This window comes from Caretta caretta, chromosome 7, assembly GCF_965140235.1.
Source record: "Caretta caretta isolate rCarCar2 chromosome 7, rCarCar1.hap1, whole genome shotgun sequence".
Classification (NCBI taxonomy): Eukaryota; Metazoa; Chordata; order Testudines; family Cheloniidae; genus Caretta; species Caretta caretta.
In genome coordinates this window covers 30,608,118-30,635,418 of record NC_134212.1, presented here as the reverse complement: position 1 = coordinate 30,635,418, position 27,301 = coordinate 30,608,118, and the positions used below count along the sequence as shown (strand labels likewise).

Genomic DNA, 27,301 nt, shown 5'->3' with positions numbered 1-27,301 from the left:
GCAACGGCAGACAATCGTTCCGCGCCTTTTTTCTGTGCGGACGCCATACCAAGGCAAGCATGGAGGCCACTCGGCTCACTTTGGCAATTAGGAGCACATTAAACACCACACGCATTATCCAGCAGTATATGCAGCACCAGAACCTGACAGCAATACTGGGCGAGGAGGTGACGTCAGCGTGGTCACGTGAGTGATCAGGACATGGACACAGATTTCTCTGAAAGCATGGGCCCTGCCAACGCATGCATCATGGTGCTAATGGGGCAGGTTCATGCTGTGGAACGCCGATTCTGGGCTCGGGAAACAAGCACAGACTGGTGGGACCGCATAGTGTTGCAGGTCTGGGACGATTCCCAGTGGCTGCGAAACTTTCGCATGCGTAAGGGCACTTTCATGGAACTTTGTGACTTGCTTTCCCCTGCCCTGAGGCGCATGAATACCAAGATGAGAGCAGCCCTCACAGTTGAGAAGCAAGTGGCGATAGCTCTGTGGAAGCTTCCAACTGACCGGTAGCTGTCTGGCGTTGCGAATCAATTTGGAATGGGCAAATCTACTGTTGGAGCTGCTGTGATGCAAGTAGCCCACGCAATCAAAGATCTGCTGATATCAAGGGTAGTGACCCTGGGAAATGTGCAGGTCATAGTGGATGGCTTTGCTGCAATGGGATTCCCTAACTGAACCCATATCCCTATCTTGGCACCGGAGCACCAAGCCGCCGAGTACATAAACCGCAAGGGGTACTTTTCGATAGTGCTGCAAGCTCTGGTGGATCACAAGGGACGTTTCACCAACATCAACATGGGATGGCCGGGAAAGGTGCATGATGCTCGCATCTTCAGGAACTCTGGTCTGTTTCAAAAGCTGCAGGAAGGGACTTTATTCCCAGACCAGAAAATAACTGTTGGGGATGTTGAAATGCCTATATGTATCCTTGGGGACCCAGCCTACCCCTTAATGCCATGGCTCATGAAGCCGTACACAGGCAGCCTGGACAGTAGTCAGGAGCTGTTCAACTACAGGCTGAGCAAGTGCAGAATGGTGGTAGAATGTGCATTTGGACGTTTAAAGGCGCGCTGGCGCAGTTTACTGACTCGCTTAGACCTCAGCGAAACCAATATTCCCACTGTTATTACTGCTTGCTGTGTGCTCCACAATATCTGTGAGAGTAAGGGGGAGACGTTTATGGCGGGGTGGGAGGTTGAGGCAAATCGCCTGGCTGCTGGTTACGCGCAGCCAGACACCAGGGCGGTTAGAAGAGCTCAGGAGGGCGCGGTACGCATCAGAGAAGCTTTGAAAACCAGTTTCATGACTGGCCAGGCTACAGTGTGAAAGTTCTGTTTGTTTCTCCTTGATGAAACCCCCCGCCCCTTGGTTCACTCTACTTCCCTGTAAGCTAACCACCCGCCCCTCCTCCCTTCAATCACCGCTTGCAGAGGCAATAAAGTCATTGTTGCTTCACATTCATGCATTCTTTATTCATTCATCACACAAATAGGGGGATGACTACCAAGGTAGCCCAGGAGGGGTGGTGGAGGAGGGAAGGAAAATGCCACACAGCACTTTAAGCACAGCACTTTAAAAGTTTACAACTTTAAAATTTATTGAATGACAGCCTTCTTTTTTTTGGGCAATCCTCTGTGGTGGAGTGGCTGGTTGGACGGAAGCCCCCCCACCGCGTTCTTGGGCGTCTGGGTGTGGAGGCTATGGAACTTGGGGAGGAGGGCAGTTGGTTACAGAGGGGCTGCAGTGGCAGTCTGTGCTCCAGCTGCCTTTGCTGCAGCTCAACCATACACTGGAGCATACTGGTTTGGTCCTCCAGCAGCCTCAGCATTGAATCCTGCCTCCTCTCATCACGCTGCCGCCACATTTGAGCTTCAGCCCTCTCTTCAGCCCGCCACTTACTCTCTTCAGCCCGCCACCTCTCCTCCCAGTCATTTTGTGCTTTCCTGCACTCTGACATTATTTGCCTCCACGCATTCGTCTGTGCTCTGTCAGTGTGGGAGGACAGCATGAACTCGGAGAACATTTCATCGCGAGTGCGTTTTTTTTTCTTTCTAAGCTTCACTAGCCTCTGGGAAGGAGAAGATCCTGTGATCATTGAAACACATGCAGCTGGTGGAGAAAAAAAAAGGGACAGCGGTATTTAAAAAGACACATTTTATAAAACAGTGGCTACACTCTTTCAGGGTAAACCTTGCTGTTAACATTACATACATAGCACATGTGCTTTTGTTACAAGGTCGCATTTTGCTTCCCCCCACCGCATGGCTACCCCCTCAACCCTCCCCCCTCCCCGTGGCTAACAGCGGGGAACATTTCTGTTTAGCCACAGGCAAACAGCCCAGCAGGAATGGGCTCCTCTGAGTGTCCCCTGAAGAAAAGCACTCTATTTCAACCAGGTGACCATGAATTATATCTCACTCTCCTGAGGATAACAGAGAGATAAAAAACGGATGTTGTTTGAATGCCAGCAAACATACACTGCAATGCTTTGTTCTACAATGATTCCCGAGTACGTGTTACTGGCCTGGAGTGGTAAAGTGTCCTACCATGAACGATGCAATAAGGCTGCCCTCCCCAGAAACCTTTTGCAAAGGCTTTGGGAGTACATCCAGGAGAACCGCAAATGCCAGGGCAAAGTAATCCTTTCACATGCTTGCTTTTAAACCATGTATAGTATTTTAAAAGGTACACTCACCAGAGGTCCCTTCTCCACCTGCTGGGTCCAGGAGGCAGCCTTGGGTGGGTTCGGGGGCTACTGGCTCCAGGTCCAGGGTGAGAAACAGTTCCTGGCTGTCGGGAAAACCGGTTTCTCCGCTTGCTTGCTCTGAGCTATCTACAACCTCATCATCATCATCATCCCCAAAACCTGCTTCCTTATTGCCTCCATCTCCATTGAAGGAGTCAAACAACACGGCTGGGGTAGCGGTGGCTGAACCCCCTAAAATGGCATGCAGCTCATCATAGAAGCGGCATGTTTGGGGCTCTGACCCGGAGCGGCCGTTCGCCTCTCTGGTTTTCTGGTAGGCTTGCCTCAGCTCCTTCAGTTTCACGCGGCACTGCTTCGGGTCCCTGTTATGGCCTCTGTCCTTCATGCCCTGGGAGATTTTGACAAAGGTTTTGGCATTTTGAAAACTGGAACGGAGTTCTGATAGCATGGATTCCTCTCCCCAAACAGCGATCAGATCCCGTACTTCCCGTTCGGTCCATGCTGGAGCTCTTTTGCGACTCTGGGACTCCATCATGGTCACCTCTGCTGATGAGCTCTGCATGGTCACCTGCAGCTTGCCACGCTGGCCAAACAGGAAATGGGATTCAAAAGTTCGCGGTTCTTTTCCTGTCTACCTGGCCAGTGCATCTGAGTTGAGAGTGCTGTCCAGAGCGGTCACAATGGAGCACTCTGGGATAGCTCCCGGAGGCCAATACCATCGAATTGTGTCCACAGTACCCCAAATTCGAGCCGGCAAGGCCAATTTAAGCGCTAATCCACTTGTCAGGGGTGGAGTAAGGAAATCGATTTTAAGAGCCCTTTAAGTCGAAATAAAGGGCTTCATCGTGTGGACGGGTGCAGGTTTACATCGATTTAATGCTGCTAAATTCGACCTAAAGTCCTAGTGTAGACCAGGGCTCTGTGATTCTGCAGGCTCACCTCTGTGTCAGTCTCGAAGCAATGCAATATTAACTAGGGATGTACATATCGTTTAAAAAGTTAACTGTTTAAACGATTAAAATGATATTGTTTAGCTGGTTAACCGAAGTTGCTCCAGCTGGCGCGGGGCAGCCAGGGCTGGGGCCCCTCTGGTTGGCTGGCCCAGGGTGGCCAGGACTGGGGTCCCTCTGGCCGGCGTGCAGGGGGTAAACTGTTAAGGTTGGTTAACGGTAAGCCTAATGCTTACCGGTTGACTGGTTAACCGTTTAACATTTTACATCTCTAATATTAACACCTCCCCCAACCATGGACTCCAGAGAGTGGTAGAAAGTGGCTTACTTCCCTTCACATACTGACGTGAGCTCTACCCTTATAAGCACTGTCATATTCGTAAACTGGGTCCACACACTGGAGCTGGAGGATTGTCCTGGTTTAACTGTACCGGTGCAGAAGTCCAGCTTTTGTATGTGGGCAAGTCCCTTGGGCCTAGTCTATGCTACCAAGCTTTGTCGGAATAGTTATGTTGGCTAGGCGTGTGAAGAGATTGCCCCCCCTTAGCCAACAGAGCTAGGCTGGCAAACCCTCCGGGGCAAACTCAAATATACCAACAGAAGAGGGCTTCTGTTGGCATAGATAACATCCAGGGAGGTGAAGAAGAGCAGAAGAACTCCTGTTGGCTTACGCTGCATCTCCACGACGCGGCTTTGCTGGCGTAGTGATCCTGGTGTAACTATGCTGGTTGTGAGGAAGTGGGGTTTTACTCATCTTCTGTTGCATGTGAGTCTTACTGCCCTATACTAATACTGTGTGTATCTCCGTTTCCCTGTGTACTGCACCAATATTTCAGTGGTGGGAATTGGGTGTGATTTTTGCTGAGGCCCTCAGAGCAGATAGGGCTGCCCAGTGGACTGCACGTATGCTGTGGCAGTGCCCTTCATAACCTGAGACCCAGGAGAGGGGTGCGACCAGGTGACACCTTTTGCCTGGGAAGCAGGCCAAAGAGGAGGAGGAGGAGCAAGGGGTGTGTCGGAGGTCCGATCACTGGAAGTTGGGCATTCTGCTTGGGGGACTGGAAGAGGGGGAGTCCAGGCCGTCTGGCCCATGACTCCTCAAGATGAACTTGGCTGAAAGTCACAGATTTCTGTGATAGCACGCTCTGTTCTACGCTGTATTCCTGTCAGCTAATAAACCCTTGTGTTTCTACATGCTGGCTGAGAGTCCCTGCTGACTGTAGGGGATGGGGGTGCAGGGCTCTCTGGCTTCCCCAGGAACCCCGCCCGGGCGGACTCGCTGCGGGAAGCACACTGGGAGGAAGGGGATGCTGAATGCTCCGAGGTGAGACCCAGGAAGGTCGAAGCTGTGGAAGCTTCTTGCCCTGGTGACAATGTGCTCAGAGGGAGGAGGCTCCCCCAGAGTCCTGACTGGTTTTGTATGGAGTAGCTCCAGAGCACTGCCCGGTCACTCTGTGACACTGGTAAAGCATTTGTGGTCTAGACAAGCCCATAGTCTTTCTGTGCCTGGGTTTTGCCGTGTGTAAAAATAGGATAACACCGTCTCCCTGCCTCACAGGGCGGGGGAGCATGTGTACAATTACAGTGGGCAAGGGGCTTAGCTGAGGGACCCTTTTTTAGGATCTAAGATAGAAACATGTTAATACTAGGATTTTAGCTAGCAAAAAATGTAGTGTCCGCTCATTGCCACTCCCCTGCTCTGGGTCAGTTGCCGACAACAGCTTGGTGAAAGAGTCTGGCCAGCAGGGAATCTTGGCAACAGCAAACTGCGAGAGATCAGGTTCAAGCCACCCGCTGTGTTTGACCCACTCAGCAAAGGTCAGAAGTTAGCCCTCTTTAATTTTCTTCAGTGCTCAGGGCCAAGGGGTAGATTAGTGACTCCTCATCCAGTTTGCAGGGCAGGAAAGCGCTGCCCGTTTAATACAGCCATCCAGCAGTGCAACTTGTGCTCACTCACTAGGGTAACTGGGTCCTTTCCCATGCCCTTCTAAGCTCAGCAGAGCCATGCTTAGCTTGCTCCAATGCTCCTAATGCATGCCTGTACTTTGAGCCAGTGAAGAGACTAGAAAATTGGCAAGTGGGGGAGGGGTCCTGTGGGAAATTCTCCCTTTTCTTGGTGAAAATTCTAAGACTGAAAATCGCTATTGAAATATTGTCATGATGCCTCATGGGAGCTGTAGTTCATATGTCTCATGTTCCAGTTCTCCTCTATAGGCTGAGCACGCTGGTCAGACTACATCTCCCATGATGTACCATGGTTCCCCCTCTTGGAGAGGGGAGGCAGTACACCATGGGAGTCCATGGCCATGGGGCATCATGCGGGTGGGGGTAGTCTGGCCAGGGAGCCTGGCCCCTAGAGGAGAATGGGAGCATGAGGAACCCAAGTTACAACTGCTCTGAATTTAAAGGGACAATCTACTTTTCAAAATGATGTGAAAGGATGCATTGGTGTCAGCTGTGCTGGTTTGAGCCCTGAAGTTTCTCTGTACCATTCAGCTGTGGCACGGTGAGCTGGAGTCTATTCTAGCTCCTGCGTCAGAATAGTTCACCAACTTCCTATTATAGGGCCAAACAGGGACTCCTAACAAACCCACTGAAAGTGATAGGAAGGGGGCTGCCAGTTCTCCGGGGGGTGATGGTTACACGGAAGGAAGAAAGAACCCATTGTAACAATGCCCCTGGTTGAGTGAACCTGGGACCAACTGGATCTTAAAGCATGAGTTGGATTTTAAAGTAGAGATTTGAAACCTGTGGGTTGTGCCCTCAAAAAGGAGAGAGTCCTGGTTGAATGGACCCCTGGCATGGGAAAAAAGGACTTGCAGTCTGGAAACAGTTGAACCACTTAGTCAAAGAACCAGATCCATTAGCTCAGAGGCTCTAGCTTATATACATACTTTGGCCACTAGAGGGAGACAAAGAATCACGCTGCATTACCAGGAGCACGAAAGAGTTAATCAGAATTTTTTCCTGTGGAAAGCTTTTTTGCTGAACAATCAAAATTGGACACTTTTCACAGGAAATGTCAATTTGAATGAAAAATGAAATGAAATTCCCCACAGGGGAAACCAAACAAGTCAAGATTTGAAAAGAAAAACATTAGTTTTGCCTTAAAAATCTCATTTTGTTTTTTAAAAACGTTAATTAAAAGCAAATGAAAATGTTACACTTCAGTTGAAAGGAGAATTGTTATTTTGGTTTGACTTAAATTCCATTTAGGTGCGTTTGTTTTTAAAAACCACAGACCCTTGAAATAACACGTTAATCGAAATGTTGAGTAGAAGCAAGTTTTTTTGATGTAAAATGTCATTATGGTTGAAACCAAAACACCAATAAACAAACAAACAACCCAAAAAAACCAAAACCCAGCAGCAACAACGCTGAAACAAAATGATTTATAGTACAAATTTTGACTGAAAATGTCCTTTCATTTTTCCATTAAAAATCCTCCTAACACAAAATGACACTATCTGGTTGAAATGTCAAGTAGAGAAAATAATTTTGACTTAAAATGCTTTGGGTTTTGTTGAAACCTCCCCAAAAATGAAATGATGCTATAATCAAAATGGTGACTAGAAACAAGGTTTCTTTCACGTTGACTTAAAATGTTGGTCTGCATAACTTTTTATTAAGGCAAAGTTACAATTCAGCATTAACATGCAATACTAAATTTGGTGGTGGTCTTTTTTAAAAAACAAAACAAACAAAAACGGGAGTTGACACCCAAATGTTTATTTTGAATTGGTTCGGAACTTCGCGTAGGTAGACCAGATTTCCCCCCTCCCCCTCTTTAAAGCATTTCAGTCCTCAGGAGACTAGTCTAACTAAAATGTTTGGGCTTAATAGATGGGTATCAGGGTGAAAATAAATGACCTGTGGTATGCAGGAGGTCAGACCAGTTGACCTAATGGTTCCTTCTGGCCTTAGAATCTGTGAAGTTATGTAAAGACTTTCTTGTCCAAAGTTCCTTGAGGGGAAAATGTCATTGTTTTTTTCCGATCAATTATAGTAATGCAGACGGGAAGGGTATACAAATGGGTCACCCCAACCACATGTTAAATGAAATTACAAAAAAAATCATTGTGTCTTTCTGTTTTAGGAACGAAGATGGATAGAAAGAGAGGTCTAGAGGAGACGAGTGGCAGGGTGAGGGATCCTTCTAGAGAGACTTCACAGAAGCAGGAGGAATAGAAACGAAGAGGAGAGGAAAAAAAAAAAGGCAGATGTTAGAAAAATACAGTGAGTGATCTGCTAGGTGTAATCAGCCATGATTGAAATATACAGTCTTTCACCGGGAGATAAAGGTAACTATTAGCTTGTAACTAAGTGAATTAATGTCAGTCTGCCCTGACTCACTGAGAGTTTGTGTCCTCTGCGGCTGGGAGTGTGCTTCCCCACGTGCGTAGACTGTCAAGTACTAGCTGTGCTAAAAGTAGCCACATGGCCGTGGCTGTGGCTGCACGGGCGGCAGTTCAGGGTAGCCACTCAGGTAGGCACCCAAGGGGTTGGGTGATGTGTACTCGGGTGGCGAGCCCAGGCCGCTGCTTGTACTGCGCGGCCACGCTGCTCCTTTTCGTGTGTTATCTTGAGGAGAACTGGCACGGAGCTCTACCAGCTCCCAGAGTCCCTGCCGCCATTGCTGCAGGGTGGGGCTGCTGTGTCCGATTGATTCATTATTAGTCATTGGGAGTTGTTTAAACTAATTCAGAGTAAGAACAGTCCACACAGGGAGCTAATCCCGAATAGTTAATCTGCTTTAAATTCACACAATTTGTTGGAACGCCCCTTCATATAGTTTCCTTGTAGCTAGGTTGACTTGGAGCTTCCTCTAGCCTGATGCAATCTCTGGGTGTCCTTTACTGCTCCAGTGGCCTCTTCAGCCCCCTGCTTAAAACTCGCAAATCATTAGCCCTGGAATTCCTGCAAACAGCCTCCAAGCAGCTCCTTTGAGAGGGGATTACCTAGGAGGCAGGTAATAGGCTAGCCACTATGCAGTCTACCAGCTTTGTGCACCTCTGAGCCACAGGCTGATTGCATTTCCTCTCTCACATTGAGAAAGGTTCAACTCAGCTGTTGGGTCAACTTGCAGCCTTGGCAGAGGTAAGAGGCATCTGCCGGCGGGCGGGTTGTTGCGTTGTGGAACTTAGCACGCTTTGATTTCCTTTGGAGATGCTTGGGCCTTCGCAACATGCAAAACGTGCCTGTAAATTTGCATTGACAAGGCCTTGCCTTGACTAGGCTGACAGGTCAAGTTTAGATCTGCTTTGCTAACATATGCTAGCTAAACCCAGCCGAACCTCAGCCTTTCTTCTCCGGCAGATGTAAGGTTAAAATCTTTTATCTCAAGTGTGACTGGTCGGGTTGTCGCCTAAAATCTCGCTCTAGGTGCTAACCTCTTTCCCTAGCAGAGGCTGTAACTGGGGTTTAGCTAGCATGTGTTAGCGAAGCCCAGCACTCTTCCTAGCCCGCACAAGGCCTTTAAAGAAATGTGTATGCTAGAAAGCCATTTCGAGGGCGAATGATTTGCAAATTTTAAGCAGGGCTCAAGAAAGCAGGAAAAGGTCATTGAAAAATGTCATTAGAGGAAGCTCTAGGTCAACCTAACTAAAGGGAAACTCTATGGAGGGGAGTACGGAGTGACTTGCTGATCCACTTGGCTGCCTTTCCGTCTTTACTCTGTTTTTCTGTTTGTTGGCTCATGTTTGGTAGCTGAAAATGTTATTCTGAAGTGGAAGGATGGTCCAGCAGCTGGGACTTGGCTGACCTGGGTTCAGTTCCCTGCTCTGCCACAGATTTGCTGTGTGACCTTGGTCAAGTAATTTAGCTTGTCTCTGCCTCAGTTTGCCTGCCTGTCTGTACAATGGGGATAATAGCATCTTAGATGTTAAGGAGGACTGTATGTGTGTGAGAGAGAGAGAGAGTGGTAGGTTGGTGCTTTTCAGTCACTACCATTTTGAACAAACCAAGCTTTGTTGTTTGAAGAATAACCTGAAATCCCAAGTGAGGAGGTATGCAGCACTGGGGAGGCCAGGACTGGGTTCTGTGCCTGGTTCTGGGGTCCACACTTTGTGGAATATTGAAGAGGCTGCGAAGAGCCACAAGGATGATACGTGGTTTGGAAAACAAAGTGAGGACTCGTCTACACGAGGAAATGGACCTGCATAACTATAGCACAATAATAGGCCAGAGACTAAAGGAGCACAGTCTATTTAGGTTATCCAAGACAAAGCTAAGAGGTGGTTTGATCCTGGTCTATAAGTACCCCCGCAAGGAGGAGATTTCTGATAGCAGAGGACTCTTTTGACAGGACCTTAGTTCCTAACAAGATGAAAACACATTTCTGTACTAACCATTCATGCTTTGCCCTTTGACCCATGCTGCAGCCATTGAGTTCAAGTTCTGTTTTGGTTTGGGCCTTGCAGATTGCAGGAGACCTAATACCTTGTTCTGGGACAGCTTACTCTGGTCTCGGTCGGGGTCTGTGCAGCGCCCGGCACAGTGGGGGCCCCTGTCAGGGCCACTAGCAGTACTGGAATACAAATAACCACCAATTACATCTACTCTTGTGTTTCTGAAGCGAATGCCGTGTGCCACAAGCTGCTGTGTTTACCAGTGGCTGTCTTCTACAGAGTACACAGCTGTCAGCCGCAGTTAGGAGGGGGGCTATGGACTGGAACGCAGGCTGTAGCAATGCATCTTTGAAGGCACCCATTTGAAGACATACAGCATGGGAACTGCTGGGGGAACTGTTACTAATTTGTATTCCTCTGGTGCCTAGAGGCCATTAACCAAGACTGGGGCCACTTTGTGCCAGGTGCTGCACAGAGAGAGCCAGTCTCTGGCCTGAAGAGCTCACTACATGAATAGACAATGGGCGAACCTGCGGGCTGAAGGTATTTGCCCAAGGCTAGTAGCAGAGCTGGGAACAGAACCCAGTGTCCAGGCTTCTAGCTCTGTGCCCATCCACTAGACCATGCTGCCTTTTGAGTGGGGCCTGGGATATTGACTGTTGTGCAATGATCAGCCTCTTATTTGTGCCACCTAACAGGCATGTCAGGAATGTAGCAGGTCTCCTGCCTCCTAATGCAGCAATATAAAGGAATTAGCTGCAGAGCTGGTTTGAGATTAATACTGTTCCAGCGTCCGGCAGCATACTAGTGGCTGCAGTAGAATCAGTGTAAAGGTAAAACCCCCTTCCCATCCCACCACCTCCACCAATCCAGCCTGGGCACAAGGTTTTGTTTCAAGGGGCTTATAAAACATCTGAGACAGGGCTATCCTTAGGCCACTGGGCCCCATGGCACGCTTTCTAAAATACTAATAATTATTTGTATTCCACTAGAGTCTAGGAACCCTAGTCATGGACCAGGGCCCCTGTTGCGCCAGGCGCTGCCTGGGCCCTGGCCAAGATTGGGGGCCCTGCCGTACCGGGCACTTAACTACAATCCCTTCCTTTCAAATCTGTGTGTACTTTGGCTTCTGATAGCTATAAACTAAGTGTTTCAGCGAAGCTTGTACAACATGCCTTGTGCCTCTGTTTGCTGTGTGTGGACACAGGGCTTCTTTATGGGTGAGTGCCCAGTAAAATAGCTCTGTGGCTTGTTTATGATCAACTTAGAGAACCGTCAGTGACTCATGGCAAATATTAGGGAGAACCTCCCACAGTGCCTAGCTTTTTAATATGACTGTGATCAAGTCTCTTCAACACCTGAGAATGAAGCGCTTAAACCAGGGGACCACTAGGGGGAAGCAACACAACTTGGGAAACAGTATGATCCAGTGTACTCAGGACTCCTGGGTTCTGGTCCCAGCTCCACTGACCCTACATAAGAACAGCCTTACTGAGACAGACCACAGGTCCATCTAGCCCAGTAACCTGTCTACTGACAGTGGCCAAAGCCAGGTGCCCCAAAGGGAATGAACAGAACAGGTAATCAGCAAGTGATCATCCCCTGTTGCCCATTCCCAGCTTCTGGCAAAAGTGACCCTGGGCAAGTCCTTTCCCTTCTTGGTGCCTCTGTTCCCGCCCCCCTTCTTGTCTGTCCTGAGACACGAGATTCTTGGGCCAGCTTGGGCAAATGCCTTCCCCTTTCTGTGCCTCAGTTTTCCCTCCCAGACTTTGTTTCTGGAGACCGGGGTAGCTTGTGAGGGCAGAGACTGTGTCTCGCTGTGTACTCATGGAGCACAATGGGGCCCAGGCTCAGTCAGGGTCTGTGCAGCACTTGGCAAAACGTGGCCCTGATCTCAGCTGGGGCCTGTGTCATGCCGGCACAAAGGGGATCCAATCTCAGTCAGAGCCTAAAGTATCATTAATAGTGCCAACCTCCGGTGCTAGCAATCGATCACAATAGCTGCGGAAGTTATTTAGGGGCACACAGCCACAACACTCTTGTCTGAATCTATTGCCTTCTGTTGTCAGCAGATTAGAAGGAAAGTAATTTTCCCTAAATTATAGAGTCACAAATTTCAAGGCTGGAAGGGAGCATTCTGATCACCTCGGCTGACAGAACCCAGGCCAGAGCTTAATTTCCTTTGGCAGCACCTTGTGGATGGTCATGTTCACGGTTGTCCCTGTGCTGGTGTTCCACACGATGACACAGGAACAATATATTGCGTCTTAGATTTTCAAAGCTGAATAATTGGACTGTCCGATTTGCTTTTGATTTTAATGAGGATTGAGTCTCCAAATCCCTCAGGCTCTTTTGAGAAGCATCAGCCTTAAAGCAAGAAAATCAAAACAGAACACAAAGTGGTGGAGGGCTGATGTGTCTTAACTCATTGCTCCTGAAATTGATGAGATTTACAAGTTGACCCTGCCCCTCTAATACACATGGTTTGGGTTCTGATCAGATTACTCAGTGATTGAATTAAAGGCAGGGCGGTGTTTGTTTGACATGGTTTAACCCTAAACCTTACTTGCTGCTCTGCTGTGGAATGAGCTCCCTGTTTGCAATCTGCAAAATAGCCTGGTGATTGTATTAACCAGTAAAAGTTGCTTATAGTAATAAGAATTGAACCCTGTGAGAAGTGATTGCCTTTCAAAGAAGATAGTTTGCTTTCAGGAGCTTTGATCCAATTAAGCTAGCGTTAGCTAGTGTTTGCACAATTTCATTAGAGGGAAATGATTACACCCAAGGATATATGGGAGGCAGTGTTATCTAGTGGTTAAGGCACTGGACTGCCACTCAGGACTCCTGGGTTCTATTCCTGGCTCAAGTCCCTTCTGCTCTCGATGTCTGTTTCCCCTGCCACCCTTCCTCCTTTTAGACTGTGAACTCTTTGGGGGTAAATCTCTCACTGTGCAGCTATGCAGTGCCTATCATGACAGGGGCCCCAGTCTTGGTTGGGGCGGGGGGGTCTGTGCAGGGCCTGGCACGATGGGAACCTTGATCTTGGTCAGGGTCTGTGCGGCATCTTGCATGACAGGGACTGCAATCTCAGCTAGCTCCTATGTGTTACCATAATACACATAAGTAATAATATGCTAAATATTATCTTAATCTGTGCTGCATTTTCTCCCAGTAGAATGGCACAGGTCCAGTCCTTCCAAGGGGATGTCAGCTGCCCTTTAAATATCTCTTAAAACCTTTTAAATCTCTCTCTCTTCAGTGTTCTCCACTAATCTTGTGTCTCTATCTGATTCTTGTGGCATTACCTGCCAATGCTTCAACAGAATTAATCTTCGTTCCCTCTCTGAATGAGGGGAAGTAGAGAATTGATTACTGGGGTGTCTGTGTGTCGGTGTATCCTAGCATTCATTTCATGGATAAATAATCAGCTCTGCGTGTTTTCCAAAGTGTGGAGGGGCATGAGGCTCTGGCTTGGTGACATCTCAATTTTTCTCCAGAAAACATTCCTTACAGTGATAGACTGCAGGAGCTAGGGTGACCAGACGTCCCGATATTTAGTTGTTTGTCCCACGACCTGACCGATGTATGGTCGGGACGCCATTTGTCCTGATATTTTGCTTCGGTGGCACTCTGGCTTTTTTTTCTTTTTTTTTTTTTTTGGCTTGGAGCGGCAAAAAATGTAGAGCCAGCCTTGGTCGGGGGGGGGGGGGGGGGAGCCTGTGGCTCCCCTCCATGTGTCCTGATATTTTGTTCTTGTCGTCTGGTTACCCTAGCAGGAGCTGAATCTGTTTAGCTTAGCAAAGAGAAGGGTAAGGGGGTGGGTCACTTGACCACAGTCTCTAAATACCTAGATGGGGATCAGAAATTAACAAAGTTCTAACAGGATCCAATGGCTGGTCGCTGAAGCTAGACAAAGTCACACGTGAATAAGTCATAAATGTTCACCAGCGAGGGGAATTAACCATTGGAATAGCTTCCCAAGGGCTCTGGTGGATTCTCCATCACTGGCAATTTTAAAATCAAGATTAGATGTTTTTCTGAAAGATCTGCTCTGGTTCAACCAGGAATTAATTCAGGGCTGTTTTATGGCCTGTGTTTTGTAGGAGGTCCAATTAGATTATCCCAGTTAGCCCTTCTGGCCTTAGAATCCATGAATCGCAGTTTTCATTTGACAACACCCACCAAATACCACTTTAACAACTTGGGTCTAGTGAAAGCAGTATGACTGTGCTCTGCTCTGCTCCTGAGGACTCAGGGAGTTGGTATAAAAGTCCTTACATTAGTATAGCTGTTGCCTGTTCAGGAAAGGGAATGAGCCGTACTGGGACAAGGTGCCTTTACGTTGGTATAACTGCATCCACAGTAGGGGTTGTACTAGATCAGTCAAAAAATCACCCCTGCAATCAATGGGATTATATCCATATGAGTAGAGGGGAACACACTTCATAGCTTCTGTCAGCAGAGCTCACTGCACATATCAGAAGCTTCTTGAGTCCCTCTGTTTCCATCCCCCAAACACACACACTCATTCAAGTTCCCTGGGTGCCACCCTCCCATCCCCCTTTCTTTTAGGGTATCCCCACTCCTTTCCCTCATGTCAAGGACTTTGTGTACTCCCCATCGTGTCTGACCCCCATTTTCCCCTTGCCTGCATTCCAGGGTCCTCCTGTGTCCATACCAGACTAGCACAGTCCCAGAAATTGGGAATTGATTGATTGGATTTGGTGGTCCAGTTATCATGTTACAGACAGACAAAGAAATGCCATCAAATTGAGTGTTAGATTTGGCAAGCTTGGCCAAAAGTATTTGTGCAGACAAGGCCTTGGTCTCTAGCTGTTATGGTTGTGAAGAACAGCTGAGTTTGCAGAGAGCCTGAAACAACGGCTCTGAGCCAGTTTCAATGGGTGTTGACTCAGAAATCAGTAATGACACAGTGGCTGTAAGAAAGTGGAGGGTGGATCCTTTTATGAAGGTACCACGCACCATGATCACATGACTAAGTTGTAGGATGGGATGTGGTGTGGGGATTGCTTTGGTTGTATTTTCTTTAAGTAGGATCTCAACTGGAGCTGGCCAGGAAATGATTTTCCCAACCTGCATTGAGACAAAAAGTTGAAAACTTCACAAACCGAATATTAAAAAAATCAATTTGAGTCAGTCAAACCATTCAGATAATTCCAAGAGGTTTCATTCTGATTTTGACCTTTTCTTCTTTAACGTTTTTTGTCTTCGTTTCAAAATTTTAGTAAATTGAAAGCCTTTTTGACTTGAAAAACCTAAGCCTTCCAATTTGAAAATGTCACACTTCAACAATTTCAGAACTTCTTTGCAAAATTCTTTGAGGCAGAAAATTTGTTGAATTTTACCCTGTTTCGATTTCAATTAATTGGCTTTTTTTGATGGAAAAAATGGGTTAGCAAACATTCCCAGCTGGCTGAAGACTCAACTTTCCATAGTTCTCCCAGTCCATCCCTAATGTGTCTGGACAACTGTTTGTGCCTCTAGCATTTTCATTCACGTTCAAAGAGTCCCAAGTAGAGTCACTCAAAATTTTTCCATCCAAATGTATGTTTGTTTTTTGATGGAAAATTACTTTTATTTGTTGATAACATCTTACCCCCCAAAAAAGGCAGTTTTTTCCCCCAGAATTGTACATAAGAACGGCCACACTGGGTCAGACTAATGGTCCATCTAACCTGGTATCCTGTCTGTGACAGTGGCCAATGCCAGGTGCCCCAGAGGGAATGAACAGGACAGGTAACCATCAAGTGATCATCCCCTGTCGCCCATTCCCAGTAACCAGCCAAAATAGCTTTTTATGCCATTTTTATGCCATATAATGCAAAACCTGAAAGGGTTTGTTTTTGCTTGTTTGTCACCTTGGAAAGTCTGTTCTTCTGGTTTTGCTGGAGGACTCTGGGAAGAACGAGACCAGGGATGGAGAAAACTCCCAGTTCATCAGCTCATGAGGCAGTGGGTTCTGAATGGTAACCAAAGAGCTTTGCCCCCTAAAGTTAAACGGGTGCTAACCAGGTTTAAACAGTGATTAAAAGCCCTCTGCCCCTGATTTATTCCTGTTTGTGTGCATTGTCATGTTTTTGTCCCAAATGTTTCTAGCTTTTAGCCGAATTGGTTTGGTTGCCAAAAACAATGTTTGGGTTTCAGCTGCCCAAAATTAAATAATAATAATAAAATAATCAATGAAAAAATTGGATGGAATTTCAGGTTTGGGGGAATTCTTTTCATTACTTTTTTTTTTTTTTTTTTTTGCTAGGGTAGCTGGGAATACAGTTCCCAGGACCAACTCTGATGCAGAGCTAAATCCGTGTCAGAAGTGTGGTTGTAGGTCTCTTATCTGCTAATGCTATTGCTTGGAGTAGTGCTTAGGAGCCATAGTCATGGACCAGGAGCCTGGTGCGCTAGGTGCTGTACAAACACAGAACAAAAGGACAGCTCTTTCCCCAAAGAGCCTTGGGCCTACACTGATCAGCACGGTATCTGATGTCAACTTTATTTCCCAGGCAGAGTGGGGGAAGGCTGCATGTGTATGATGCAGAGAACTGTCTGTACAAATTGCTTTCACCTACCCTAACAGAATGGCTGATTAGCTCGTGTCTCATTTCCTTCTGCAGCTCTTCCAGTCAAAGCAGCATGACAGGAGGAGTGGTTAGAATAAAATATGGCTCAGGCACTTGATTGAATATTAATACTTTGGCATCTTCCATCAGAGGTTCTGCAGATGTTATTGTATCCTCCATGCCAGGCATGGCTTAACCTGCGTCTGCACCAGGGAGTAGGTTAGGACAGAAAGTCACGAGTTACTGAGTTTACTGATTGCTCACTTGAGGTTTGCTAATGCGAGAGTGGGTTGAAAATTTCCCGGCGGAACGTTTTTCTGTTGGAAAATACTGATTCAACAAAATCGAAATGTTTCACAGGATTGTCAATGATGTCGAAATTATCAAGAGGGAATGATTGAAACATTTCCTTTCTCCTTTCTCCTAATGAATCCAAACTGGCCCAGGTGCCGAGAAGGGCTCCTAGGCTGATGTGACCCAGGTGCCCCATGTTGGCAACAGAGCAGGGGTACAGTTATGAGTCTATACCCAAGGACTTGTCTAGATGTGCCCAGATGGGCGTGTTTCCTGTGATTGCCATCTTCATGATATTTCAACCCAGGGGGCCATATGTGGTCTCTGCTGAAAGCGAACAACTCGCTGGTTGTCATGGTTATTGCAGGATATATGTACAGAGAATGTTTTAAGAGTTATGTAACATGTAGAATATCATGTTCTGATGCTGCCGGAGGTGAAACTGATCACCTGGGGTGGGGTGGTTCTCAGACCTCAGCCAGTCTAGAGTCGGAACAATGGACATCTTTGGCCCAGCCAAGTGTTCGCAGTCTAGATAAGGTGCAGGCCTGGGCCTTTACAAAACACAAAAGAGCCCAAGAAAAAGATCTTGAATAGGGGGCCAATGGGGCAAACTGTGGTTAACCAAGTGGCCTGGTTATGAAAAGAGGCAAAAGGTCTGGAACTGTATAATAGGAGAAAGAAGGGTTTAAAATGTTATCCGTTACTGAGATGATACCCTGCCAGCATGTCTCACAGGAAGTGAGTCCCAGCTCTCTCAAATGTATGGACTGACCACTGGCAGAGAAGCAGACTGGTTACGAAGTACAACCTCAAGACTGCGTTTTATATTTTTCTTTGATTTGTTACCACGTTTCCAGTCCTTATACTTGCTTCAGTTTGGATCTTTATCTTCAGGCTTGAGCTTAGTCAAATAAAACGTGTCTTTGCTTTGACCATTGACATCCCTAAGTGCTGAGAGCTCTGGAGAGCATTGCACTGAGGTGAAGCCAGGGAATGGGAGGCAGCGAATCTGTGTGGTTCAGAAGTTGAGGGACTGTGCACTTGACTGTAACGCAGGGGGGTGTACAGACAGGTTTGGAGGGACCTGTGCCCCAGAGCTCTGGGGAGAACTATCTCCACAGAGTTAGCCACAGCTTATCTCTGCTCTGCCCCCAAGGACTCAGGGAGTCTAAGGTCTGGGGTGTGCAAATTGCTTGCCTGCAGAGGGAAGAGGGGGCTTGCGGAGCCTGGAGTGGGGGCGCTTGTGTTGCCAGGAGCCAGTAGTTTGGGGCGAGTTTGCCCTGGTGGGCACAGACAGGGCTCGCTCGCACTATGAGCAGACAGTACTGCTTCACCCTGTACCCCTTGAGTAACAAGTGTCACAGCTGTTCAGGGGAATGGAGAACTGATCTTACCAGCAGAGACTGAATCCCAGGGAGGGAAAAGAGCTGTTGAAGCTAAAGGACAAAGTTGGCACAAGAACAAATGAGGATAAACTGGTCAGGAATCAATTGAGGCTGGAGCTGAGGAGGAGGCAGGAGGTTTTGGAGCAGCCTTCCCATAGGAGCAGTGCGGGCAAACACTAGTCTGAAGATGGAGTTGGATACACTTCTGACTGGGATTCTCTGCTGGGGCTGCCTGCGATAGCAAAGGACTAGGCTGGATTCTCTGTATTATTCTCCATCCTGTTCCTTCTGCATCCTAATCTCTTGCTGGCTTTTTTTGACAGCAGCTGTGTCCTGAGCAGAGCTAAGTTACTTCTAAAAGTTTAATGCTTTCCTTCACTTGTCCTTAGGTTGCTTCTAAAGAGGTTTAATGATTCCATGGTATGGCACGAAATAAATCCTCACTAGACAGTGGGTGCAGGGCCTGGGGCCATTTTCTGCTGGAAAAACCAGTTGTAGCCGCATTCTCATGTAGACACAGGGTAACATATAGGAACAAAGGAAGAAACCTTCTGGATCATCATGTCAAATTCCCTTGTGTTGCAGCCAACCTCATCATATCAGCCCAGCTCTTTCAGTTTTCTCTGGTAAGATCTGCTTTCCTTCACCCTAGGAGCCCTTCTCTGCCATTTGAATTCACCTTTCCTGAACATGGGTGGCCAGAATTGCACACAGTATCCATATGAGGTCTTACCGCAGTGCCTTGTCCAGTGGCATTAATACTTCCCTAGTTCAACTGGAAGAAATACCTCACCTGATACAACATTTGCAAAGAGCCCAAGTCCTTTGTGATCATCTGTTGGACTTCCTGTATAACACACGGTAAAGAAACTTGCCCTGCCAGTCCTGCATTGCACTCTGATCTAGTGGTTGGTCAACCTATGGTCTCACAGTGTTGCCAACTCTCACGATAGCAGGCAGTTTTCTAAAAACCCTACCTCTGAGTCATGTGATGCCGTGGTTTCTATTCCTGGCTCTGCTACTGGCCTTGGGCAGGTCACATCGCCTCTTTGTGCCTCAGTGTCCCCTTCTGTAAAATGAGGATAATAATAATGACCACCTTTGTAAAGTGCCCTGAGAGCTAGGGATTATTACAAGGGAGAATCAGGAGTTTTGACACTGGTTGCTTGCCTTGCATTTGCGGCTGGGTGAATAATGGATTTTTGGCTCTGTGATAATTCAGGAAAACATTTTCGATACAAGTCAAATTTTTAAAAATTTTCAGCAAATTGAAAAGTGGAGAAAAATTACTTTTCGGTCAGGCAAACCATTTTGTTTAACTTGCAACAAAATGTTTTGTTTGTGTTGGAGCATTTTAAAATAGTTTAAAACTTTAAAAAAAATAAAATTAAAGGACATTTTGAAACAAAATGGCATTTTGAACTGGAAAATTGAAATGTTTCCTTTTGAAATTGTTGAATCAAAACCTTGGGATTTTGAGGGATTTCTTCTTTTTTTTTTTTTTAAGGGTTTTGTTCCGATTGAAACAATTTGGGAAAACCACCATGAATGTGCAAAATGTTCCAGTGTTTCCAAATGTGCATTTTTCGGTGGAAGAAAAGTTTCTGCTGAAAACTTTCTCCTAGTTCTCCCTGCCTTGCTAGAAATTTCCCTGACATCCGTTCTGTGTGATCTAACCTTTATGCAGCTTCTTGCTGTTGAGGCTCAGCCCTGGGGAGCCATCGCTATCACTATGGCTCATTATTTGCATGCTGATCACTAGTGTGACATCCACCAAACTGTCGTCATAAAGGTAGATGACAATGCTGACAATGCCTGAGACACCCACTATGGGCTCCAGATGGCACTGTATGCTGGCACATTCAGAAATGTGAGAGGTTGAAATGATGAGCTGTTGTGATGGAGGCTGAAAAAATCTTCCAGATGTCTTGTTCCTGAAGAATGCTTTCTGCTTAAAAACCAATGCTTAAAAAAATACTCCCCCCTGTGGTTTTGCCAGCCCCAGGCATTGAAAAAACTCAGGACACCGGCCTCAAAAAATCACAAGATTGGAAAGGCTCACGTTTTCCTGCCTTTCTCTGCTGGGGTGAGGGGTAAAAACTTGATTACTTTCAGTTGAAACTGAGATTTGCCTGTAATCCCAGGACTCTGGGCGCATGGGATTTAAGAAAGATACCAGACACCTTGAGGGTCATGGTAAAAGCGCAAGAGCCAGCAAGATTGCTTCCACCTGTGAAACTAACCAGGCTTAAAACTGACATGATTTTAAAGGCCCCCCTCTGACGCAGTTCTCTGTGTGGGCAGACTGGGGTGCTTCGCGGTTGTTTCTCACTGGTCTTGCATTCTGGTTCTCATGCACTAATAATCCCTAGCTCTTCTTTAGTGCTATTCACCCTTTGTTCTCAAAGCACTACACAGAGGAAGCGGGTATCGTTATCCCCATTTAACAGATGGGGAAACTGAGGCATGCAGCGGAGAGGTGACTGTCCCACAGTCACCCAGCAGGTGCGTGGAAGAGCCAGGAATAGAACCCTGGTCTCATAGAGTCTAAGGGCAGAAAGGACACTGTGTTCTAGTCTGAGCTCCTGTATAACAGGCCATTGGCCTGCCCTGAATTAATTCCTGGCTGAACTAGAGAAGATCTTTTAGAAAAACATCCCATCATGATATAGCTGCTGCTGGTGCTGCCCTTGGGAAGTTGTTCTAATGGTTTATTCCTCCCATTGTTAATAATGTGGGCTTTGTTCCAGTCTGAATTTATCCAGCTTCAACTTCCAGCTGTTGGCTCTTGTTAGACCTTCAGCTGCTAGACTGCAGAGCCTAGTATCAAATTTCTGTTCCCCAGGTAGGCGTTTACAGAGGGAGAGTCCCATCCAGTGTCCTGTCCACTAGGCAATACTGCCTCCTTAGATCAACATTTGCACTGTCTGCCTGAGGACTCCCCCTCAAGCAGTGTTATTAAATAAGGTTTGTATCAGGCTGATGCATGAAGGCCACAGTCAGGCTGGTGTGGTACAAAAAGATTGTCGCCCCATTGCCAAATAGTAACCGGCAACGGGCCCTTGCAGACTGACTTTCTGCTGCAGGGGAAATCAGTGATGTGGCGTCTTGGTACATCCTTAGTGCACATTACCCGTTTACACCACACAGACACGTACGCTCATCCGGAGAGCGATTGCAGAGACAGGGGCTGCTTGCCTTAGAAAGGAGATGGAGGAGAGGGGACATGATAGGAGCCTATACTATAATGACTGGACTAGAGACGAGAGAGTGGGACCCTCCGTTCTCCCTGTCGGGTAACATAAGAGAGAGCAAGGGGGCAGTTGGTGAAATTAAAAAGCAACAGATCCGAAGATGGAGGGAAGGAAATCTCCCCCACTCTCCCCCGCCAATGTGTAGCAAGCCTGGTGAACTCCTTGGCACAGGAAGTCATTAGGGCAAGATCTTAGCAAGGTCAAAAGGGGACTGGACAATGATCTGGAGAAGGAGAATAGCCAGAGTTGGGATAGTTGAAGGTAACACACATTCTGGAAGGGATTTTAAACCTCCTGCTTCAGGGTATAAGCCTCCCTGTAAGTACAAGCTGGTCCCATGCTTTGTAGCTTGTCAGTCCTTGCATCCCTCCTTTCCCCTCCCCTCACTACCCCCTGGGGACCCCTTCACATCCCCCTCTATTTCAGGGACTCTGCATCTCTATGTCCCCCAACCTCCCTCCTGCCTCCCCATGCAAGGGGCTCTGTGTGCCCTTTATTTCCCCGTACAGGGTCCCCTGTTCTCGCCCCATGGTGGTGGGGGGGTGTCTTTGTGAACCCTCATTACCCTCTTCCCCACATCATCCCTCCTCCTTCAGGCCAGGGGCTCTGTGTCTCCCCCTCCTCCCATAACAGAGTTCCCCAATTTCACCCCCACTTGCCTGTGGTTCTGTCTGCCCCATTCCTCCATACCAGGGACCACCATTCTCCCACCCTGAGCCAGAGGCAGTGCATACATGCCCATTCTCCCACATTCTGCTTTCTGTCTGGGTGATGGGTCATTCAGGGTGTCACCAGGCACTCTGTGGGGAGGATCCACTGGTGGGAGGGGCTGGTGTTATGCCGGAGGGTGCTAATGTGCCATCAGCTAGTTGTTTGATCAATGGACCATTGCAGAGGTGCTTGAGGCTGTGCTAAAGAGCTGGTAGGGGCTTCATATGTCCTCAATTTTCCCCAAAATCTATAATGGCTACTGGTGCCTGGAACATTCCCTGAAATTTTGGAGTTGATTTGCTGTGGTGTTGAAAGGTTATCACATTACAGACAGAAGGACTAACAGACAGAGACATGCCATTGAATTGAGTGTAAGGCTTTCACAAGCTTGGCCAAGCAGAGACCAGGCTGAGACCGACCCACTTTTGGGGCAGATTATCCCTGGTATTCTGTTGTGGGGTTCTTGCACCTTCCTCTGAGGCATCTGGCGCAAGCCGCAGTCTGAGACAGGATACCGAGCCAGATGGACCCTGGCTCTGCTCCAGTCTGACAGTCCCTGTGATCCAATCTAGACAGGAGTTAGATCTGTAATACATTCATGTGGAATCATCCCCATGCTTGTGTGACAGTGAGTCCCCCCCAGACTGTCCCACAATACCTGTACACACTTCACTGTCCAAATTTTTGGAAGAATAAGCTCCCCCTTTTCCTGATCATCTTTAGGCTCACTATTTTACACTGAAAAATCACATCAGTTTTGAAAAAATCCACCTTAAATGAGCGGCCTGTTGACAGTCCCAATTGTGTGCTGTTTTAGCAGCAACAAATGCACACTTATTACACCATTAAGCCCAGCTGGCTCCCTCAGCATGGTATTACACAGCCGGTCAGTCATGAATCTGAGCTGCAACCTCTTCTAACAGAGGGTGATTTTTTGGGAGCACAAGAATTATTAAAATACTATAAAGCCTGGGTTTTATTGCCTTGGTTACTGATGTCTTCGGAGTCGTTGTAAATTTCAGCTCGGAATGGTTGGCAATTTGCATTGGTAATTGGAGCATCTGCTTGTACTCTGGCTAATTTATGTTTGGGGAGCGGGTGGAGGTGGGGGGGTTGCGCAGCTAAAACTGCGTGCAGGTCACAAAGAGGAGACCGCGGGTGGCTGTCAGAGATTCATAAAGTTTAAAGCTGTTAGATAGATCAGACCAAGATAATCTAACCCATCACAAGCTGTTAAATTTCACCCAGTTATCCCTGTATTGAGCTCACCAATTGACAGGGTCATGCTGTAGTGTAAGAGTGTGTATTTGTATAGCTTTTCAGGACAGGGTGGCTGGGTTTTATAAAGGTGTTGATTGATGGTGCAGAGCTCTTCTGCTGACTCACTTTGCATCTTGATCTGGTGGGCAGGACTGGATTGATGCAAAGGCTCTATAAGCTGCCAACTCAGGCCCTGGTGCCTGGAGTCGTGTTATTGCAGCAGAATCTCAGCTTCCATGCAGTAAAATATGGACAGTTTTTAGCTCTTGTGGTGGAAGAGAAAAGCTGGAAAATGTTCCCGAGGTATATGTCACCTGGCCGAGTCTGCAGAGAGCCAGAGCTGATTGTTCCAAGTTGGGAAAGTTGCCCCAAGTGTCACTGATACAGCCATGCCTTCCTGAGTCTGCAAAGAACCTGAACTGATTGCTCTGAGAGCGGGGAGCTGCCCCAAGCTCTGCATCACCTGCCTGAATCTGCAGAGAGCCTGAGATGACTGCACTCCTCTGGCACATCCTCTTTGGGAATAATAATACCTACCTAGCACTGTTATGTCATTGTGCCCAGGAGCTTGGAGCAGAGGCATTCACAAGCCCTTGTCTATTAAAGTATAATGGTCACAGCTAGAGGTCCCAATGGAGATTGGAGCCCCCATTCTGCCAGCTGTTGAAGAGCAGGCGCACAGAGAGAGAGAGTTCCTGCCTTAAAAAGAAAAGGAGTACTTGTGGCACCTTAGAGACTAACCAATTTATTTGAGCATGAGCTTTCGTGAGCTACAGCTCACTTCATCGGATGCATACCGTGGAAACTGCAGCAGACATTATATACACACAGAGATCATGAAACAATACCTCCTCCCACCCCACTGTCCTGCTGGTAATAGCTTATCGGTATGCATCCGATGAAGTGAGCTGTAGCTCACGAAAGCTCATGCTCAAATAAATTGGTTAGTCTCTAAGGTGCCACAAGTACTCCTTTTCTTTTTGCGAATACAGACTAACACGTCTGTTACTCTGATTCCTGCCTTAAGGGTTCACAGTCTAAACAGACGAAGAGTGGGAGGTCATGCTGGAGGTTAGGGACAGAGCTGGGAATAGAAATCTGCAGTTCTGACTCCCAGGTCTTCCCTCACGCCCCTAACCACTAGATTCCTCTCCTTGAGGCAAGGGCAGAAACCTGGAGTTCTGACTCTCTATCCTTGCCTTGCTCTAACCACTAAATTTCCCTCTCCTCTTGAGCTGAGGATAGAATACAGGAGTCTTGACTCCTAGCCCCCCCTGCTCTAACCACTAGGCCCTATTCCTTTCCTGGAGCTGGGAACAGAACCCACAAGTCCTGGCTCCCAGCCCAGTACCCCAACCCCCCTGGCTATGGAATTATTTGGAATCTGCCAAGAGATTTTCAGTAGCTAACTGCATGCAACAAGAGTTGCCATCTTTCTGGCATTTTTAGCATCTCAAAGCCACTGTTGCTTGTTGCTGTTACCTCCATGCTGCAGAGTCCCTGAACCTTTAGAAGAGCCAACGCCACTTTATCTCTTAGGAGCAGATCATGCTGGCAGGTTTCCCATATTTGCTTTTAGCAAACAGGCGAGAATGCTTTTTTCCTATTGATCAAGGGCTTAGAAAACTCTTTTGTGAGGAGACATTGAAGAGATTGGGCATCGCTAGAAAGGACAGAAATAAGAAGGGACATGAGAAAATTATATACAAGGAGATTTTTCCAAAGGCTTATCACTTGGCCAGATTTGGACAGATTTTCCTGGAAAAGATACCTCCCTGAGCCCAAGGCCAGCCCCTGGCCAAATTTCAAGTCCCTGCTCCAAAACATGGAGACACTAGACTTTTCAAAGATAAGATGTGCCAGGACTACTTTTTTTTTTTTTAACATGGGCACAACAACATATTCCCTGACCTCATTCTCGGAAAGGGCTGAACCAGTTTGTCTGAAACTTTCCCCAAATATGTAGTTTTCCTCTAGGCACTACCATAATAACTAATTGCCAGTCAGCACTTCTTACTGGAGAAATGATATCTAAACTGATGGGCTCAGTGAGGGCTCTGATCACAGTTGGGGTCTGGGCAGCACCTGGTGCAGTGAGGGTTCCGATCTCGGTTGAGGTCTGGGCAGTGCCCAGCACATTGGAGACCCTAATCTCGGTGAGGGTCTGCTGGGGGCCCTGATCTTGGTCTGGGGCCTGTAAATGCTACTGTAATATTACCAGTAGCCACGTCACTGTGGAAAAAACTCAGTACACACAAACCTCTGATGGAGCCAAATTACTCCAAAAGGGTGCATCTAGACAGGCAGTGTAATCAGGGTGATATTCCCCGCTCCGTGCTTTTTGCTGCAGAAGCAAAACATAAATGGATGGGTAAATATTAGCAAGGTCAAAAACCACACAAACAACAAATCTTAGCAGCCCTTATTTCTTAATGCACTCAGAACACAGCTGTGAAAAGATGAGAGGATCTGGAAAGTTAGCATCAATATCAGAGGACTGGCCCATTTGTCCCAGCATCACACATGCGTCCCTGGAAGGTGTATGAACCCCGCAGTAGCAGATGGGGGCAAATTATCCCACCACATTAGAGCTCTTCCTAAAAAACTGAAAAGCAAAATCTTTCAGATGTTGGAAATCCAAGAAATCAGACATTTTAGTTATTGGGAAACTGAACAGCAAAATATTGTGGTTATTGGGAAAAACTGAAAAATGAAACTTTTGGTTATTGGAAGACCAAAACTTTTTAGCTAAAAACTGGGAAAAAAAATTCACTTATTGAAAACTGATTTTTTTTTTCTCCAAGAACCCAGTAATGTCATAAACAATGGGCATCTTCTATGGAGAGTTCCATTTTGACCAAAAACCCACTTTCTGTTGGAAAAGCCTTTCTGGAGAAAACGTTTTGATCAGCTCCATTGGCTGCATTCACACTAGAAACAAAGGAGTTTTCTTACCATGTTCGCTAAGATGTGATTGTGACGGGTTGGATCACAGAAACCCACTTTGGGACTGCCACCTGATATGCTTTGACTACCTCTGAGTCTGTTTTCCCTGCCAGCTTAGGACTTCAGTGCCCTGCCTGGTTTGAGCCAGACACGCTTGCCTGCTACAAACACAGATCCAGGTCTGAAGTACATCTCCTAAAAGCTGCAGGCTTAACTGAAAACAGCTTAAGAAGTGTTCCTGGCTCTAACACCCAGATGCCCAGTTCCCAATGGGGTCCAAGTCCCAAATAAATCCGTTTTACCCTATATAAAGCTTATACAGGGTAAACTCATAAGTTGTTCGCCCTCTATAACACTGATAGAGAGATATGCACACCTGTTTGCCCCCCAGGTATTAATACATACTCTGGGTTAATTAATAAGTAAAAAGTGATTTTATTAAATTCAAAAATTAGGATTTAAGTGGTTCCAGGTAATAACAGACAGAAGAAAGTGAATTACCAAGTAAAATAAAATAAAACACGCAAGTGTAAACCTAATACAGTAAGAAAGTGATTGCAGATGCAATCTCACCCTCCGAGATGTTCCAGTAAACTTATTTTACGGACTAGTCCCCTTCTAGTCTGGGTCCAGCCGTCACTGACACCCCTGTGGTTACTGTCCTTTGTTCCAGTTTCTTTCACGTATCCTTTGGGGTGGGGAGGCTATCTCTTGAGCCAGCTGAAGACAAAATGGAGGAGTTTCCAGGGGCTTAAATAGACTTTCTTTTGTGGGTGGTCCCCCTCCTTCCCCCTGTGTAGAACCCCAGCTACAAGATGAAGTTTTGGAGTCACATGGGCAAGTCACATGTCTATGCATGACTC

At 47.0% G+C, this 27,301-nt stretch overlaps 1 protein-coding gene across 10 annotated transcripts in view; it reads left to right on the top strand.

Annotated features, from left to right (window-relative positions):
- The window catches only part of PC (pyruvate carboxylase), a 240,206-nt gene that overhangs the window by 54,799 nt on the left and 158,106 nt on the right, over nt 1–27,301 (top strand). For 4 of the 10 annotated variants that reach the window (XM_075130380.1, XM_075130381.1, XM_075130383.1 and 1 more), the window contains one exon: nt 7,757–7,961. The exons of the other annotated variants lie outside the window; for them this stretch is intronic. The gene's annotated coding sequence lies outside the window, so the exon portion shown is untranslated. The remainder of the gene's footprint in view (nt 1–7,756; nt 7,962–27,301) is intronic. 10 annotated transcript variants of the gene reach the window in all.